The sequence below is a fragment of the Antechinus flavipes genome, chromosome 5, assembly GCF_016432865.1.
Source record: "Antechinus flavipes isolate AdamAnt ecotype Samford, QLD, Australia chromosome 5, AdamAnt_v2, whole genome shotgun sequence".
Classification (NCBI taxonomy): Eukaryota; Metazoa; Chordata; class Mammalia; order Dasyuromorphia; family Dasyuridae; genus Antechinus; species Antechinus flavipes.
In genome coordinates, this window is record NC_067402.1 from 18,972,103 (window position 1) to 18,988,968 (window position 16,866).

The 16,866-nt window shown below is 42.6% G+C and overlaps 1 protein-coding gene across 2 annotated transcripts in view; it reads left to right on the top strand.

Moving 5' to 3' along the window:
* ZNRF2 (zinc and ring finger 2) overlaps positions 1-7,648 on the top strand; it is a 42,586-nt gene extending 34,938 nt beyond the window's left edge. Inside the window, exon 5 of one of the 2 annotated variants that reach the window (XM_051963590.1) lies at positions 1,595-7,648. The gene's annotated coding sequence lies outside the window, so the exon portion shown is untranslated. The remainder of the gene's footprint in view (positions 1-1,594) is intronic. The other variant, XM_051963591.1, reaches the window with a different exon arrangement.
* The last annotated feature ends 9,218 nt before the right edge of the window (positions 7,649-16,866 follow it).

Here is a 16,866-nt window from a genome sequence, read left to right on the forward strand (position 1 = left end):
TTTCTAAAAATAAGCTATAGTAGAATTTTCCATTTTAATTTTTTTGTGTCATTAAAAAAATCCCAATTCTCGTTTATCCACATCTTTGACAGTTTATCAAACTTGAACCAACTGAATCTGTTCAGTTATGATCCACATTCTTGCCAAGCATGTACAGAAACACAAAGTAGTTTCTAGACTAAGTATTACAAGTTGTCTGTCACTGTTCTTTTATTAGCATGGCTAATTGTCTTGTTTTGTGGCCCTTCTCAGTAAACATTGAGTTAGGGAGTAGTAGGGGCTCTTTTCCCCTTCTGATGTGAGAAAATTAAATTGGGATTTTAAGTTGACATAACTTCACTGCTCACACAGTCCATTGGGCTTTTCTGAAATGGGTTGCTGACTGGTGCTGTGAGGAGCTCCTTTTTATTCTTAGGGGACACAGGCTCCCCTTCTAAAGGAGGGGTTTATAAAAGCCGCTTGGCTGCTAGAGCTGACAGTAGGTAGAGAGCCAAATTCTTGTGATTCCTCACCTGGAGTCCATCTCTAAAAAGTGAATATCTTTTCTGTTTGAATATAATATTTTCCTTTGCAAATACTATTCCGATGAGGGACTTGTAGACTGTCCCAGATTGGCCCAGGGCACCAAGGAGCGGAACCTCTTTTAGTCCAGGGCTAGACAAGGGAACAAGCTACTGGATCAGTTTCCTCATTTATAAAATGAAAGAATTGGCCTAGAAGTTTGTGTCCCTTCCAGCTCTCTCACAAAGGTCTGAGATGTCGAAGACTTTCTAGCTCTGTACATCTGCCCTGCTTAACATCTGGCAACCACTCATTGCTTTGAATCTGGACGTTTATAGTTAATGAGCCAGCCAGCAAATTAGATCGATTAGAAAATTGATTGAGGTTATAACAAGTATTTTCATAGCAATAACTATCTGGCAGATTAGAAATGAGAACTCCCAAGTTAGCATCTATGCAGAGAAAGCTGCAGATGGAGAAATGGAAGAAGCTTAAAGACTTGATTGACACTAATTTTAAAAAGCCTACCATACTGACAAAATAATTGCTTAAAATGAAGACAGGGAGTTTTTATTTCCCGTTATTTTATTTTAATACAAGTTGCTTTTAAGTAGAAAAAAGTGGGAAGACTATTAAATTTTTAACTTTTTTCTCTTAAACCTTATCTAGCAACTAAACTTTTTAAAAATGTTCTTTTTAAAACTTTCCCCTCTAAACTTTCTTTATCCAGCAAACATTTTTAGAAGTACTTGTTAGGTTCAAGATAACCTGTCTCTCAATTATGGAAGGAAGGAAATTAAAAAGGTATAGTTGTCCAAAATGATAGCACCATCCACTGGGCCAGTCCTGTGCAATACAAGGCTTAGTTAGTGTTGGAAAATTAAGCCTCAGAAACTATTCCTTGTATATTCAATAAAATATTAGCTTTTATCTGAAATTCTGGAGATAGGAAAGCAAAATGTTTGCAGGATGTGGTGCTTGTCTCAGAGGCCATCAGTAGGAATCCTGTGCTCTTAGCTTGAATGACAGCTGTCAGGGACTGCTCTAAATTAAGCATATGCCCTGCTTGTTTTTGTTTTTGTTTTTAAAACAGGTTTTCTTATGTCTTTTCAAGATGTTTGGAAAACATAAGAGAATATGAGGACCTGTCTCTGGGGAAAAAACATATGCAGCCAGAAACCTGAGTTCTATGGGACTGGATCATATAGAGATGGACAATCAGAGAGACGAGGACACTTCCTCACCCAGAGCTGGGTGCACCGAGGGTGCCCAGAAAAGGACGCCTCGCAGGGACTCTGAACATGCTGCACAGCCCTCAGTCTTCGTCTACCCATAGTTACTGTTGGTAAACGTTTTGTATTCAGACGCCAAAGTTAACTAATTTCATAGTGGATTTACTTCTTCCTAAGTTCCTAGAGCTGTAAATGGATTTAGGGGTTTGGGGTTTTTCTCTTTTCCTCCCAACTTGGAAGTTTTTGCATTCTCAGATTCTAAAGTAAAGATGACCTCAAACTTTCTTCTTGGGGATTAACACCTCAAACTAGGTGATGGAGCAGCAATCAAACCTTTTTTTCTGAATGCAGACCATGATCTCACGTTCTTCCAGACACCTCCAAAGGAAAAGTGAAAAGCTCTATGTGGCTCAAAGAGCCCAGTGAAATTTGGGATCGATTCCCTTAGACCTGCTCAATCTGGATGGCTTCCTTCCTCGTTGGGGAGAAGCCCCTGCCCATCAATGTGGTGGCAGCTCCGTGCAGCTATGCAACTTCCTAAGGAAGGACCAGTTTTAAGTGCTGCCGGGAATGGGAATTTCTTTTAACGGGTATTTTTGTTTTTTCAGGTAATTATTTTTCTGTACTTTCATCTCCAGGCTGCCTCTCCAAGTGGGGGCAAAATATGAAAACTTAAGAATAACTGCTGAAATATGGGGAGAGAAGTTTTCCAAGTTCCTAAGATTAAGTTTGGATGGAGCTCAGAATAATTTGCAGAACATTTTATAGATTTTTTTTAAAAAAAAAATCAAATTTAATTTGCATGGCAGATTCATAGCAATTTGCATCTTTCATTTTCCAGATAATCTGGAGATTAGCATTTGATAATTTTTTAAACAAGTATGGAGATTTTGTTAATTTATAATTTATTAATGTATTGTTACTGTGCTGCATATGTATGTTAATTTACAGAGGCTTTTAAACAGTCCTGTAGGGGAAATGTACTGAGGAAAATTATGTGAATAAATAAATAATAGTTCCCACAAAATACATCTGAATGGTTTAAACTGAGGAGAAATCAGGGCTATTTAAGCGAATGTCTTCTATCAATACAATAAGTAGTTTCTGCATTTTCAACACAAAGGGAAATGTTAGCAGTGAAGATTCTGCAGTGTACTTTCTGGAGCTCAGAAGGAAGCCATCCAGGCCAGTTTCTGAGCAGATGGAATGTTTCCTCCTCTTCCTTGCTGCTGTCTGGGCTCCCACACTCTTGCCCTCTCCCGCCGCGCCTGGGACGACGTGCGTACCCCTGCGACCCCTCTCTGATTGCTTGCTGTGAGAGCCTAATCTTAGATCACATTTCCCCTGAAACTCTGCTGTGAAATGCCTTGTGTGATGCTGCACACGATTGTAGATTCCAAAGCCACTCGTGTATCATCCGACCACAGTGTCCTGGTGCTCCTGAACCTATTCAGGACAAGATTCCTCCCTCAGATGTTGGCTCTTATCTCAGTCGAAGCTGCTTTATGGTTTCAATTTTGTGAATGGTTCCCTCATCATCTATCAACCAATTAGACTGTGAAGGATGTTTCTTTCCACACTCTGGAGACTCCATGGTGGGCAGAATTCCTGGGGGTTCCCTACAAGAAACTGATTCTAGTGGGGGTGGCTCACTGACCACGTTCTCCTACAGGCTGATTTTTTCAAGGTGATTATTTTTTTCATTTTCCTTTCTGACAGTAGGTGTCAAACCCACATTGACCTGAGTCCTTTCTGACTGTGTGCCCTGCAATAAGACATCTTTGGGCCTCATTGCCTCCTTTAGCCTTGCTCTCTCTAGAACGGAAGTGTTCTAGCTCTGCTGGGCCAGGACCAGATCCAGATGTCACTGGGAAAGGTTTACCGAATTAAAAATAAAGCGTAACTTGGTGTTGGTTTGTGGTTTTCTAAGTTGATTGTGGAGCCAGCAGGGATCTGTTTCATTACTGATCTAGAGCAGTTTCTATTGAAATCTGAGGACCAGCCTGGTTTAAAACAAACAAAAACAAAAACTGCCATTTTTACTTTAAATTTAGATTTCCCAAAATATTCATGTGCAATTTTTTTTAAAAAAATTACTCAAATCTAAACAGTTCAGAATTTTAGCTCCAAACAGTTAAACCCTGAAAAACATCCCAGGGAAAATGCTTGACATTTGTAAATGATCTAGAGGTGCTAGGTCTTAGAGACCTAGCTCTCTCCCCACCAGCCCTGCTGGCTAAAATGGAGGGAGAGCTGAAAGCCCAAATGAGCAAAATGTCTCGCCCTCCCCACATGTCGCACATGTTCTGTCATAGTGTCTGTACCTCCTGGCTCCGTTGCCAATTTTTATCACACGGCACACATCTCTCCCCAGTCTTTTTCCTGGACCTATTTCTTGCCTAAATAGGCAAGAAAAACTAGATCTTCCTAAAAACTCAGGTTTTACCATTAAGTGAGCTGTTTGACAGACCAGTAAACAGAATATACTCTAAAGGGCATATTTTTAAAATTTGGGCTGAAGCTGGAGCATAGATTGTATTTTACAAAAAGTGATTGCATTTCCTGCCATAACTCGGGCAAAATCAAACAGCAGCTGCTGGTGTTAAAAGGACACCTTGGGCTAGAGGAGCCTCAGGGCCCTCTCCCCAGGACAGATGCCCAGTTAATTTTTGAGTTCCTTTCATGAGAATGTCCTAAGATTGGCTTTAAATGTTCCCATCACCAGTCAAGGTTCAGAGATTCTGTGATATGGGACAGACAGGTTTGGTGAAAGTGCTTGTAAATCCTAGTGCTTTATGTGAACAAGTGAAGACTTGTTTTGCCGCCTTATAAAAGACTAAATTACAGATAAATGTCACTTACACTTACTGTTCCTAATCAAGGAGTGTGGATGGCATAACAACAAGTGAGATTGTAAGGCGAAGTATATTGTAAATTCTGGGTTTTTCAGACAGAATACTTGAATTTCACTGGCCATTGGCATTCCTCCACTATACTGACTTTTTTTGACATCAACTTTCGCGTCTAAATAAAATAAGCACATGCTAGGAGTAAATCAAAACAAATGAGTAGTTCCTGCTGGATCTCAACCCCTCTTAGGAGTTTAATCCAAGACTTTGAAATAAGGAGCCTTTTATGTGACAGCAATTGAAAGAGACTAGCACCAGGGGCAGGCAAATGGAGGTTTCCACATTTCTAGGCAACGTCAGGCTCCAGCCTCTACATCCCCTTTCCTGTAATGTATGACTACTGATTGCTGCGTTTTATGCATAACACTGGCTGATTATCGGGTTGTTGGTTTTTTCCCCCTCATTTTCTTTTCTATCCTGATAGGTTACTGCTTGCTAGTTTTTAAAGGGAATTGCCATCCAAATTTCTTTGTGGTCCTTGCCTGGCAACAGCAGGTTAGTTTGCTTTGCTCAGACAAAACAATCCCCAGCTTGAAGCTCTGAGTGAACATCCTTACTCGGAATGTTGCCTAGTCACGTGGTCTCTATTTGAAACAAAGAATGACTGTATTTATTAGGAAATATGTCCTCTCCCTAGCCAACTCAGCTTGCTAATAGCTTCTAGCACCAAAGGTAATCGGGTGCATTAATCTTTGGTTTTGTCATTGGGAACAAGTGTGTTAATAGTCTTAAAGCCATCTTACCTCAACCAGTAGCCATCACAATAGTTCTGAGAGGATGCCAGAACTAAGGAACTGAATGGCACGTGTGTGCTGGAATCCTGGCCAACAGACCTGGCTGCTGACATGTGCTAGCTTTGCCTGGGCTGCCGGGCGTCCCTCAGATCCCCGGTGTGCGTGCATAGGATGTGAAAGACTTAGACTCCAGAAGGAGCCCTCGGAGCCCTCTGACCCCATATCAGGCTTTTATGGCCATTGCCCTTTTAACTGTTGAGACTCACACCTTCCCTCCTAGTTTCTGAGCTGAACACATCTTGCTGGGTCTTGATGGTTTGTATTGAAAATTAGGTAACCACTTCACATAGAGGCACTAGGAAGGTCTGGTTAACAGTCTAAAATGAAGTTTTTATTAACTAGCGTTTGTTGTGTAGCCATCACATACACATTGTATTAGGCCTTTATTATCTTCTGTGGCCTCTTGCTACCACACTGAGCACTCAGGAGGGAGGCTTTGCCCTTCGACATAGTTGCATGATGCTTTCTGATTGGATTTAGGAGAATAAATCCCACTATTTCTCTAGAAATAATTTGCCATGAGTATCATTGTTTGAAAATAAAGGAAATGTGTGACCATGACTTAATTTCTGTTGGTAATGTTCCCCACCATTTCCTTTTAGCTCTTCTGAATTTACTAGAGTAATACTGTTAAGGGAGCGTAAGGTTTCCATCATTAAAAGTAGCAAATTAACTCCATATCTCTTGAGTTCCAACTAAAATAGGGCATCCACTTTCGGTGTTTGAATACATTATTCTCTTAGTGATTTTGCCAAGTGTCAAAATATTTTAAGGTAGAAAGAGGAGAGAAGACTTTCGAGGGAATGTATTTTTAACTTGTCTCTAGATTGTGTCCCAAACAGCATTAATACAGAACTGGAAAAGTTTGGGACACTGAGCCCTCCTTAGCATTAATGTTACATGATAATATGAGTATTTGATTTTGCACACTTAACCCAACAAATGTACTGACAGGTATTAGATGAAACTGTAAATCACTTAAAAAATAATTGTTATTTTAGTGGTGATGGTCTTCCTTCGTTACCTTAAATTTAAACAAATGTAACGTTTGAATTGTTGAATGTAGTGCCTGCTTCTAGATTTTGTGATTGAAACGTGATTTGAAGGCTTAAGATGGTGGGGATTTTTGACAGTCTGCCAACACAATCATAAAATAGTTTTTTGATTTAGGTTGTATGTTTAATAACATTCCATTATGTAAAGAAAATGTAATAAATCTTTTGAAGCACAATTTGCGATGACAGGTATGTTGAGTTCTCAAGGTTTCTTTCTTATGGAGGTGGTTAGCCCATTTTAGTTTTAATCAGATTTCCAATTGAATTTGTTCAATGTAAGCAAACTTGTTATGTAGTAGAAAGAATCAGGTTCTGGGATCTAGTTTCAACTCTGTAGGTAAACCTGACTGCATGACCTTGAGCAGATGACTTTTTTGTTCATTTTAGCTACCTATGTGCTGGGCACTGGGCTAAGCTCTTTATTTTAAACCGTCTTATTTGATCCTTATAACGCTTCTATGATCTAGATAATTATTCCTATTTTACAGTTTTATAAACAGGAAGACAGGTCAAGTGACGTGGCCAGGGTGAACACAGCTTATAAATGTAACTTCTGAAGACACAAACAATGCCATTGAGGAGACGAGCTGTCTAAGAAGATCATGTGAAGCCAGTATGTATTAAAGAGGGAAGCACGGGATCATGGGAACACAATTTAAGAATGAGAAAACAAGGACAAAATTAGGTTTTTAAGTAGTGATAGCAAGAGGCAATCAAAGTTGATCACTTGTCAGGGCATTTTTGTTCCTCACTGGGTTTGGACCAAGAGAACCTCTGAGATCCCTTCCACTTCCAGAATTCCATTACCATTCTAGTATGAGCTTTAGTAAAAGGTGGCCCCTGGAAGATTACTTTTCAGATTCTCTCCCCCTAATCTGTGTTGGAAGATAAGAGCAGATGGGAGAAGGGCATGCATCCTCTAGGAAGGCATGGTGAACCTACAATTTAATACTGGCAGCATCAGGGACTGTGTGGAATGGCCAAAGCTTAGGTCATCACTGTCATGCACACCAAGAATGGGGGAGCTCCAAGTGGAAAGGTGCTACTGAATTGAGATGTGGAATCATAATCGATTGTAGAATTTTAAATTGATCTCTACACTTTTTTACTTTTGTTTCAAAAGTTTCAGAGAAATAAAAATTTTGCTTTCTACTTAATTTTTTCTTTGTCCTTTTTTTCATTAGGTTTGATACCATTCCACTGAATTCATTTCTTGTCAGCCATCCCATATTAGAAACTGGATAACTGTAATTCATATATATGAACAAAAATGGCAGGCTTTGATATAAGACTAGAAGATGACAATCCTAAACTTTGAATAGGAACTCCATTCATTAGGTTTCCTAGATGTTATCTAAGTACAATGACTTTAATTAGATTAATTAACCTATAAATTGCAAGTATTATTCCCGCAGGTTGGATACTTTGCTTTCAGAACACCTTTATTAGGATTAATCTGCAGTAAATGTGAAGTTATTGCCAGATTTGGTGAAAAACACTTTATCTCATCTTCAGAGTTTATTAAGCACATCTCAGAAAGTGACTAGGTTTTAAAACATCGATTCTTTAAAGCAAGCCATTTCAAGTGCATCACACTCATTTAGTTTGGTTACTCTTCATTCTTAAAGAGGATCAAATGACATCACTGTGTTAGTCAACACTTATATACAGAAAAGTGAATACCCATTTGAAGCCATTATGGCCTGGTAGAAATAACATGGGCCCCATGGACTCTGTGTGTGTGTGTGTGTGTGTGTGTGTGTGTGTGTGTGTGTGTGTCTGTGTCTGTGTCTGTGTCTGTGTCTCTGACACAAAGACATTTTGAACCAAAAAAGTAACATTTCAATGCCCTTAGGTTTCAGAATAATACAAGTACACAAAATCTCTTAGACCTAACATGACTTAAAATGGTTCCACAGGTTTCCTGTGTTCCTTTCAGTGCTTAAAGTTGTGATTTCTATGTGAGGCTTTTGTGTATAGTCATATGGGAGGTTAAAGGGGTGTCAGTGGTACTGAAGTATAATTAAATATATACAGCATCTTGTGGGCCTTCCACACAAAGGTGATGATCAAAATGGTAATATATATGGAAAGTGTTTGGTAGCTCTGAAAGTGTTTTTAGATATCATAATGGAGTTATTTTGTTCCAACAAAAACAAATATTTGGTGTAATGAGTAAAGAAGGAAGGGAATTGGGAGAGTTAGTCAATAAACATTAAACTCCCCATGTACCAGATCGAAGGGGAAACAGTTTAGGGGCCCAACAAAGTCAGATGGTACTAATCCACTATTAGAGCAAGTTCATCCAATTTATAAAGATATTCTCTCTCTCACCTTCTGTGTGACCTTATGTAGGGTGAACAAATAACTTGCCCTCTCCGAGTCACATTTTCCTCTAAAAAGGGGTATCATGAGTTTTGAGTCCCCAATCTAGATTTAGTTTTCTTTAAGAAAATTGCCTGGTAAAACATATGGATGGCTTCTCAGAATGTCTTTAAATGCATAAAATAAAACAGGACTAGCAAAGCAAAAAAGAGGAAAAACTGCCTGCCTGGAGAAACCCGAATTCCCCTAAATGCAGCCTGGGGCTCAGCAGGTGCAAGTGAAATGGCTGGTTGGATAGAAGACTAGTCAGGGAGGAGCATTTAAAGACCTTTGGCCTGCCTGCACTCTAAGGTGAAGGCAGTAAAATTTCCTTTTCTCAAGAGAATGGTTTTCTGAAAGCAGAGGAGTGAGGAAGTAAGGATATATTTTATTTTGCAATATAACCGGGAACAAATTTAAAGGGAGTATATAGAACCTAGAGTTGTAAGTTCTTCCAAATTCCTTGTGAATCAGCAGAGTTTCATTTAGAGATTATGATGAACTATAGAAAGAAGTGGGACTTTTCATAAAATATTAGAATTAAAAAACTTTAGAGATCATTTTATGTAGTTCCTCTGTTTTACGAATGAGGAAATAACTGACAAGATGAGAAGTTTTTGGAGTCACGATGTACCCTTTGGTTGCAGAACTGGTCCCCTTTCAGTCATATTACACTTTTCTTCCACATTATGATACACACACACACACACACGAGATTTTCATTCTAAGTCTATGCTATTTTTCATTCTGTTCTATTGCTTGGCAATATCCTGGCCAACCCAATCAATGAACTCTTGATTATTGGGCTTTCCTTAAGTAAAAGACAGATGGCTTTCCTCCAAAGCACCTGAGTTTGGGCACCCATTGAGACCTCCTGGATCCAATCCTTTTACCACACAAGTTATGCTCAGTTGTAATTTTTTTTCAAAAGATAAAATTTATTTTTAAAAAATCATAACGCCTTTATTTTTCTTCCTGTGTCCCTTTCCCTTTCCCCTTGTCCCCACAAGAAAAAGGGAATACAAAGCCCTAGTGCCAAATAATAAACATAATTAAGCAAAAGGTTATAATACCCATCTCTTTAGTGTAACTAGGACAGTATCTTTTCCTTTTTGGGTGGGCATGGAGAGTTAGGAGTCCTAGAGGAATTTTATTAATACTTCTTGAATTCAATTCTCAAAAATATCAAATCTGCAGTTTGGTATTTTGCTGTGAGATTCAGTTCTGCTTTGTTGTCAATGGGTTAATTGAGTACTAGACCCAAGATTGATGGAGGATGCCATGTATACCTTCAATTCTTCTAGATTTAGTATCACCAATTTCCCACTTTAAAAAAAAATTAAGTTTTATGTAAAAAGAACAGTTGCAGGAAAGCAGGACCAAGATTATCTGCTCTAACTGCTTCCTCCAACCTTTTGAGGTTGTAATAGTCAATAAAACATTTGTTAAAGGCCTAGTGGGTGCCAGGTACCATACTAACTGCTGGAGATAAAATGCAAAAACAGTCAAGTCCCTGCCCTTCAGAAGTGGGAAGTAAGAAAAGCAACTATGTGCAAGAAGCCCCAAACCTCTGCACTGAGACTACAGGCAGTATAAAGCGAGACAATATTTGGCCCAAACAGTGACTTTACTTTCACACTGGGGCCCTGGGGATCTGTGGTAAAGCAGGTGGAAAAGTGATTCTTCCTGCTTGCTTACCTTGTTCGCCTGCTTAACTGGATAAATTTGTTTGGGGTTAATAAATCCTCAGGTTGGATTTTAAAAAATACAATGAAAAAGAATGGCTCATGTGAATGAGTGTCTAGGAGATGTATCCTTGGAATCGGGGTACCTTCCAGGAGCCTGACCTCTATCTCAAGGCCTCTCCTTTGCAAGAATATGTTGAATTTGTAGCATCATTTCCCCCCCTAATAAAAGTCTGCCCATTGGTTAGGAAATGGCTAAACGCAGCATGGCCTCTGAATGGAATGAAATTGTATTACACTATATGAAAAAATGAATAGAATTCAGAGAAATTCAGAGCAAAATACATCGAACATTTATTTTTAAGATCTACAAAGTACCTCATATAGACTCATTGATTAATCCCATTTTAGTTCTTATTCCTGATTTTTCCTCTTTCCCCATAATATCCAGTCAGAAATACCCTTTCCTTTTACCCTTTTTAGGGCACCAAACACACCCTATCACCAGAATGAGTTCTTTTATCTGCCATTCAGACTCTTCAGGGCTAAGCCCAGCTGCTACAACCTCCATGAAGCCTTTGCCCATCCTATCCCCAAAGTCCCTGGTGCTCTTTCCCTCCTAAAGTTACTTCATATTTATTTTTTGTAAATTCATATTTTCCATATTATATCACCTAGTGCACAAGCTCCTTCAGATAAGGACAGTTCCTTTTTATCTCTGAATTCCCAGTGCCTACCTGGCACACTGTCTTAAAGATCATCGGAGATCCAACACCTGGGGTCAGGAAGACATGGATTCAGATGCAGGCTCAGACACTTCTCTGTGTGACTCCAGCCAAGTCAGGTAACCTCTCTCTGTTTCTTCAGCTGTTAAATGGAAATAATGATAGTCTCTATTTCTCAAGGTCATTGTGAGAATAAAATGAGATTTTATTAAAGTGTTTTACAAAACTTAAGGCTTTTTTCTATATAAATGCTAGTAGTTGTTAGCCTTTTCAATTGACTGATTAAATTATTCCTGAACAGCTTTTGTCAGATGTGCAAGAATGAGCAATATTTTCAAAAGGGAGTTATTGTTTAGTCAAGTCTGACCCTATTTTGGGATTTTCTTGGCACATACACTGGAGTGGCTTGTCATTTCTTCTCCAGCTCCTTTTACAGAGGAGGAAACCGAGGCAAACAGAGTCAGATGACTTGCCCAGGGTCACACAGCTAGTGAGCCACTAAGGCCAGATTTTAACTCGGGAAGGTGACTTTTCCTGACTCCAGACCTGGCACTCTGTCCACCGCACCAATCCCTCCAAAATGGAATAATAAATTATTAGTTTCTTAGGAATAGAAAGGAGGGTGGGGAAGGGACAGACAGCGAGGGTTACTGAGACCCTTCTCAAAACTAGTATTTTCGCTCATTCATAGTTACTGAAGTTACCAAGCTTCATTTAAATGAGTGACTTTGAGACTTAATACTGCTTATTTTAAAATTACTTTTCGTCAGATAATTTTAAGAAAATTTAGGGGAGGAGTGATTTTTGGACAAAGACCTGCCTCAAGAGCTTTCCCCCTTGGGAGGCTATGATTAGGTGGAGGGCCCGAGGACATGGACCAGGAATGCTGCTAAGGAGGTGGGAGATCATGAGCTTCCTCAGCTAGGAAGGTTTGCCTTGGTCACTCCCATCTTTCTCTAATTGCCAGTCCATCCAGAATATCCTCTTGGGCAATCGGCAGAGGCCTGAGATCGGGCCTTCCATAACAAACTGCCGCCAGCAACAAAACCAAACCAAACCCCCATATTCTTTACCCAAATCCCAGAATTCGGAACCAAACCTAGATACAGTTCTCCGGCCTGGATTGCACTTGGGCTCACTGCAGATCCCATTGTGGAAAGAAACCCAATTCGAATGTTAAAGTGAAATGTTTTCATGTGATTTTTCACAAGTGTCTGGAAGGTCCTGGAGCTTTTGGAGATCATGAACAAAAGGATGGTCTTTTCTGTCCAGAGCTAGAACTCGCTCCCGCATGACTGGAAAGATTTAAGAGGAAAGATTCCGGGACAAGTGCTGCCCTCTGACCAGTGCATCCGAGGACACTCTATCCCCTGGCGTACTATGAGGAGCATTTGGACCAAGGCAGGGATTGGGAACCTTTCTGGGGCCATGGACCTTTTTGTAAGCCTGCTGAAACCTAGGGACAGAGTGATGGCTAAGTTAGGATCGCCAAGAAAACAAGTCTATTGAAATACACTTGGCAAAATATTAGTAATCACAGCCAGCGGTTATAGAGCGGTTTAGATTTGCAAAGTGTGAATCTTATTTTATCTTCCACTGTTCCTGGGAAACAGATATTATTGTTCTTATTTTACAAAGGCGGAAACTGAGGCAGGCACATTGGGTCACCTAGGGTGGCTGGTTGTTGTCCGTTCTCGAAGAAGACCAAAATGACACAAATGTCAGGGTCGTTTCAGTGTGTCCGGCTGTGGCTGATCAGACCAGTACAAGCTGGGAATGCTAGCCACGATCGTTCTTATAAACATTTGGGGAGGACTCCTAGTTTTGTGCATTTCACATTTTCTTCTGGGCTAATTCAATCCTGCTGTGCTCCTGGAGGAGGGCACGCCATGCCGGGCGGTCCTGGGCAGGGTATCCTATGTCGATTTTATGATCGATTCTAAAGTTCTTAAAGAGACCTTGAGCGCGTCCTTGTGTTGCTTTCCTCTGGGCCTTGCCCTCCAACCCTTTGCTTTCCCAGGCCTGTCTGTTTTGCAACGAACTTTTAGGCACCGGCTCCCCCGGATTGTGTGTGATCTCTGAAAGTAAGGAGTGCCCGCTTCTTCTCAGGGCCGGTGCCGAGCACAGCTGGCACCCAGGAAGTGCTTAGTGTCCCTGCACCCATTCGCCGATTCCCCGGGGCCTGGTGATGACCAAGGTCCCATCGGGATTTGTGGTCCTGTAAATATGCTGTGGGGGAAGTCTAGACACCCTGGCAGCTGCCCAAGTGGGGGAGCTGCCCCGGAGGGTTGGGCTGGCCCGCTGCCCGTTGCCTCCTAATGTTCCCGAGGCTCCTGGGATCAGGGGCCAAAGTTCCCGGCCTACCGCGGGCCTCGGCCCTGGAGCCCTGCCCGGGAGGGTATCTGGGAAGCTAGACAAGGAGAATTCCAAGCATGCTCTCAGACGTTCCCTCCGTGATCCCACAGCCCGGGCTCTGGCCCCGGTCTCCTCCCGGCCCTTGATTCTCCTCACATACATTTCTGGAAAAGGAAAGGGATTGGGAAGAATAACAACTCCAGAAAAGGCCCGACTTCTGCTGGAAACACAGACAGCAAGTCTGCTTATCTTGAAATGCAAATAATAGGGGAAATCGATTTCAGGCTTTACAGTCTTAGAACTGCAGCCTGGGAAGGAACTTTGGAAGCTCCTCCGCTGACCCAGATCTGCCCAAGCCTCCCCTCTGCTCCCGGATCCGGGCTGGGCCAGCCTTTGTCTGAACTCCTGGGAGCCGAGGAGCCTCCTTCTCATTCCACTTTTCCACAACCCTTCATCTGTTAGTAGTAGTAATAATACATTTACTCAGACAATGCCTACTGTGTGCCAGACACGGACTAAGCTCTTTACAGAGGACTCATCTGGTCCTCACGATGCTGTCATTATCCCCATTTCATTTGAGGAAACTGAGGTAAACAGGTGATGGTGACTTGCCCAGAGTCTCCTAGCTAGCAAGTGTTCTGAGGCTGGGACTGATTCCGGCATCCCACCACCCACCTCTTAGTAGCTGTCTCTCCTGATCCTCAGGCTCATGGACCCCCCTTCCCCTCCCAGCTGAGCCACTTTCAGGTACAACCCCCCTCCCCCCCACCCAGGTGAGCCGTTTTCAGGTACAACCCTCCCCCCCCCCACAAACACACACACACACACGCAAACACACACACACACACACACACACACACACACACACACATTTCTATAAAACAAATGCTTGACTTGAGTGAGTTGGAACTCCTCTGTAAGCTGGCTACCGGCCTCCAATCTTTCCAACGCTGAAATGCACTATGATTTTATTGGGACCTCTGGAAAGCTATTGAGAGGGAGGACCTTCCTTCCTCCCTCCTTTATTCCTAATTAGCCTTAAGACAACACTAGCACTAAGTAAGAAAGCTTTTTGGGTCATAATCAGTTTAAAAACCACTTAAGTTCTCAGTTTTGTTTTGCTGAGGTAGTTGGGGGTAAGTGACTTGCCCAGGGTCACACAGCTAGGACGCGTTATATGTCTGAGGTCAGATTTGAACTCGGGACCTCCCGGCTTCAGGGCTGGTGCTCTACCCACTGCACCGCCGAGCTGCGCCAAGTTCTCTGTTTTTACAGAACTTTTGCCAGGGACTGAACAAAGAGACACAAGAGGTAGCAGAGGACAAACACTTGGGTTACAGAACACACGCTTTGTCGGAGAGACAAAGGCCAAATGGTTGTTCCCGACTTGTTGGCTCAGGAAACTAGAACTGGAGCAGAACTTTAAGGGACGGGCAGGGTAGGCTCAGGTGGAGCAAACTCAGGAGGACCGCGTTGGGGGAGGGCATTTTAAGGCCCGGGAATGGCGCTGGCCAAGGAAAGGTGCAGAATGTGTCAGGAGAATGAGGGTCCAGTTTGAGTGATTTCACAAGAGTTCCTGGAGGAAGACCAGGAGAGACCCAGCTAACCCTGAGAGAACAGCCGGGACTACGGCAGAGCTGATGCTGCCCTCTCCCACAATCAGGCCGAGAAGGCAAAGTCAGACGGGATAGCGATTGCAATCAAAATGGAGCTCCCCTAGCTCCTTCCCACAGTCCCTTAGGGAGCAGCCCCTGGGGGAGGGTGTCTTTCCTGGTCAGAAGAGCAGCGATGCCCCCCCCCCCCAAAAAAAAAAAAAAAACTATTCCCCCAAAGGCTGACCGCTGCATCAGCTTGACAGCTGGGGTGGAAGGGGTGGGAGGTCGTCACTCAGACAATTTCCCAAAGGTTACCTGACTCGGGCTGCCTGTCGATGGACTCCTCGCCCTCCCCTGTTTTATAATCTTGTTTTTCACAAAGTTAATTTTCCACCGGGCTGCCTGCGGCCTTAGGGGTACTTCCTTATCCAGATTCCGCGTAAACAACAGGAACTTAGTGGGGGTCCTGCCGGGCCTGGCCAGACCTCCTCGGTCAGAAAGAACATTGGACAAATAAGGGGAGCAGGCCGGGATATCTCAGGCGGTCTGGCCGTGGGACTGGGGCTTCTGGGGAGCCAGAAGGAAACGTGACTGTGGACAGAAACGGGATTAGAGCTGGGCATAAGGAGGATTGGTCTGACCCTTGTGGAGAGGGCACACTGGAGAAAGGGAAGGCCCCATGGGTAGGGAAAAAAGGTTGAAACTGCTGATTAGATAGGAGGAGTGTGGGACAGGAAAGTTATGAAGAGAATACACAGGAGCCCGAGGGGATGAATGCGGGATGTCCCTGAGCCCAACAGTCCCTTGGGAAGGAAGAGGAGGCCGGGGGAGCAGAGGAAGGAGGAACTCACGCCGGGACATGCTGTGTTTCAGGCAGAACAGGGCCAGCCAGACGGAGGTGTTCTCCAGCAGTCGGAGACGGGTCTTCCGGGGGTTGGAAAAGATGTCTGGGAACAGATCATTTGCAGGGTGACAACTGAATGGGCGGGTGGGAATGAGCTTGATGAGGGAGTGGAAAGTGGGAGAGAGACAGACAGACAGAGACCTAGAGAGACAGTCCAAGATAAAGACAGAGAGGGACAGACACAGAAAAAGACAGAGAGACTAAAACTGGGACAGAGGCAGAGAGACAAAAACAGGCAAGAGGGACAGAGGACAGCAACTGACAGACACACATAGAAAGTGAGAGAGAAATAGAGACAGAGAACCAGAGAAAAAGAGAGACTGAAGCTGGGACCAAGATACAGAGAGACAGACAAAAAGACAAGAGGGACGGAGACAGACAGACATACACACACAAAGAGACAGAAACAGAAAAAGTCACAGATGGACACAGAGACTGAAACTGGGACAGAGATGCAGAGAGACAGGGACAAAGACAGACAGACAGACACACACAAACAGAGATAGAAAGTGAGAGAGAAATAGAGATAAAGACAGAAACAGACAGAGAGAGACAAACTGAGACTGAGATAAAGACAAAAACAGACAAGAGGGACAGAGACAGATATACATACAAGCACAGTGACAAACAGAGATAGAGAAACAGAAAGAGAGAGAGACAGAAAAAGAGAAGAGAGACAGAGAGACACACAGAGACACACAGAGAGAGAGACAGACACAGAAAAAGAGAAGAGAGACAGAGAGAGAG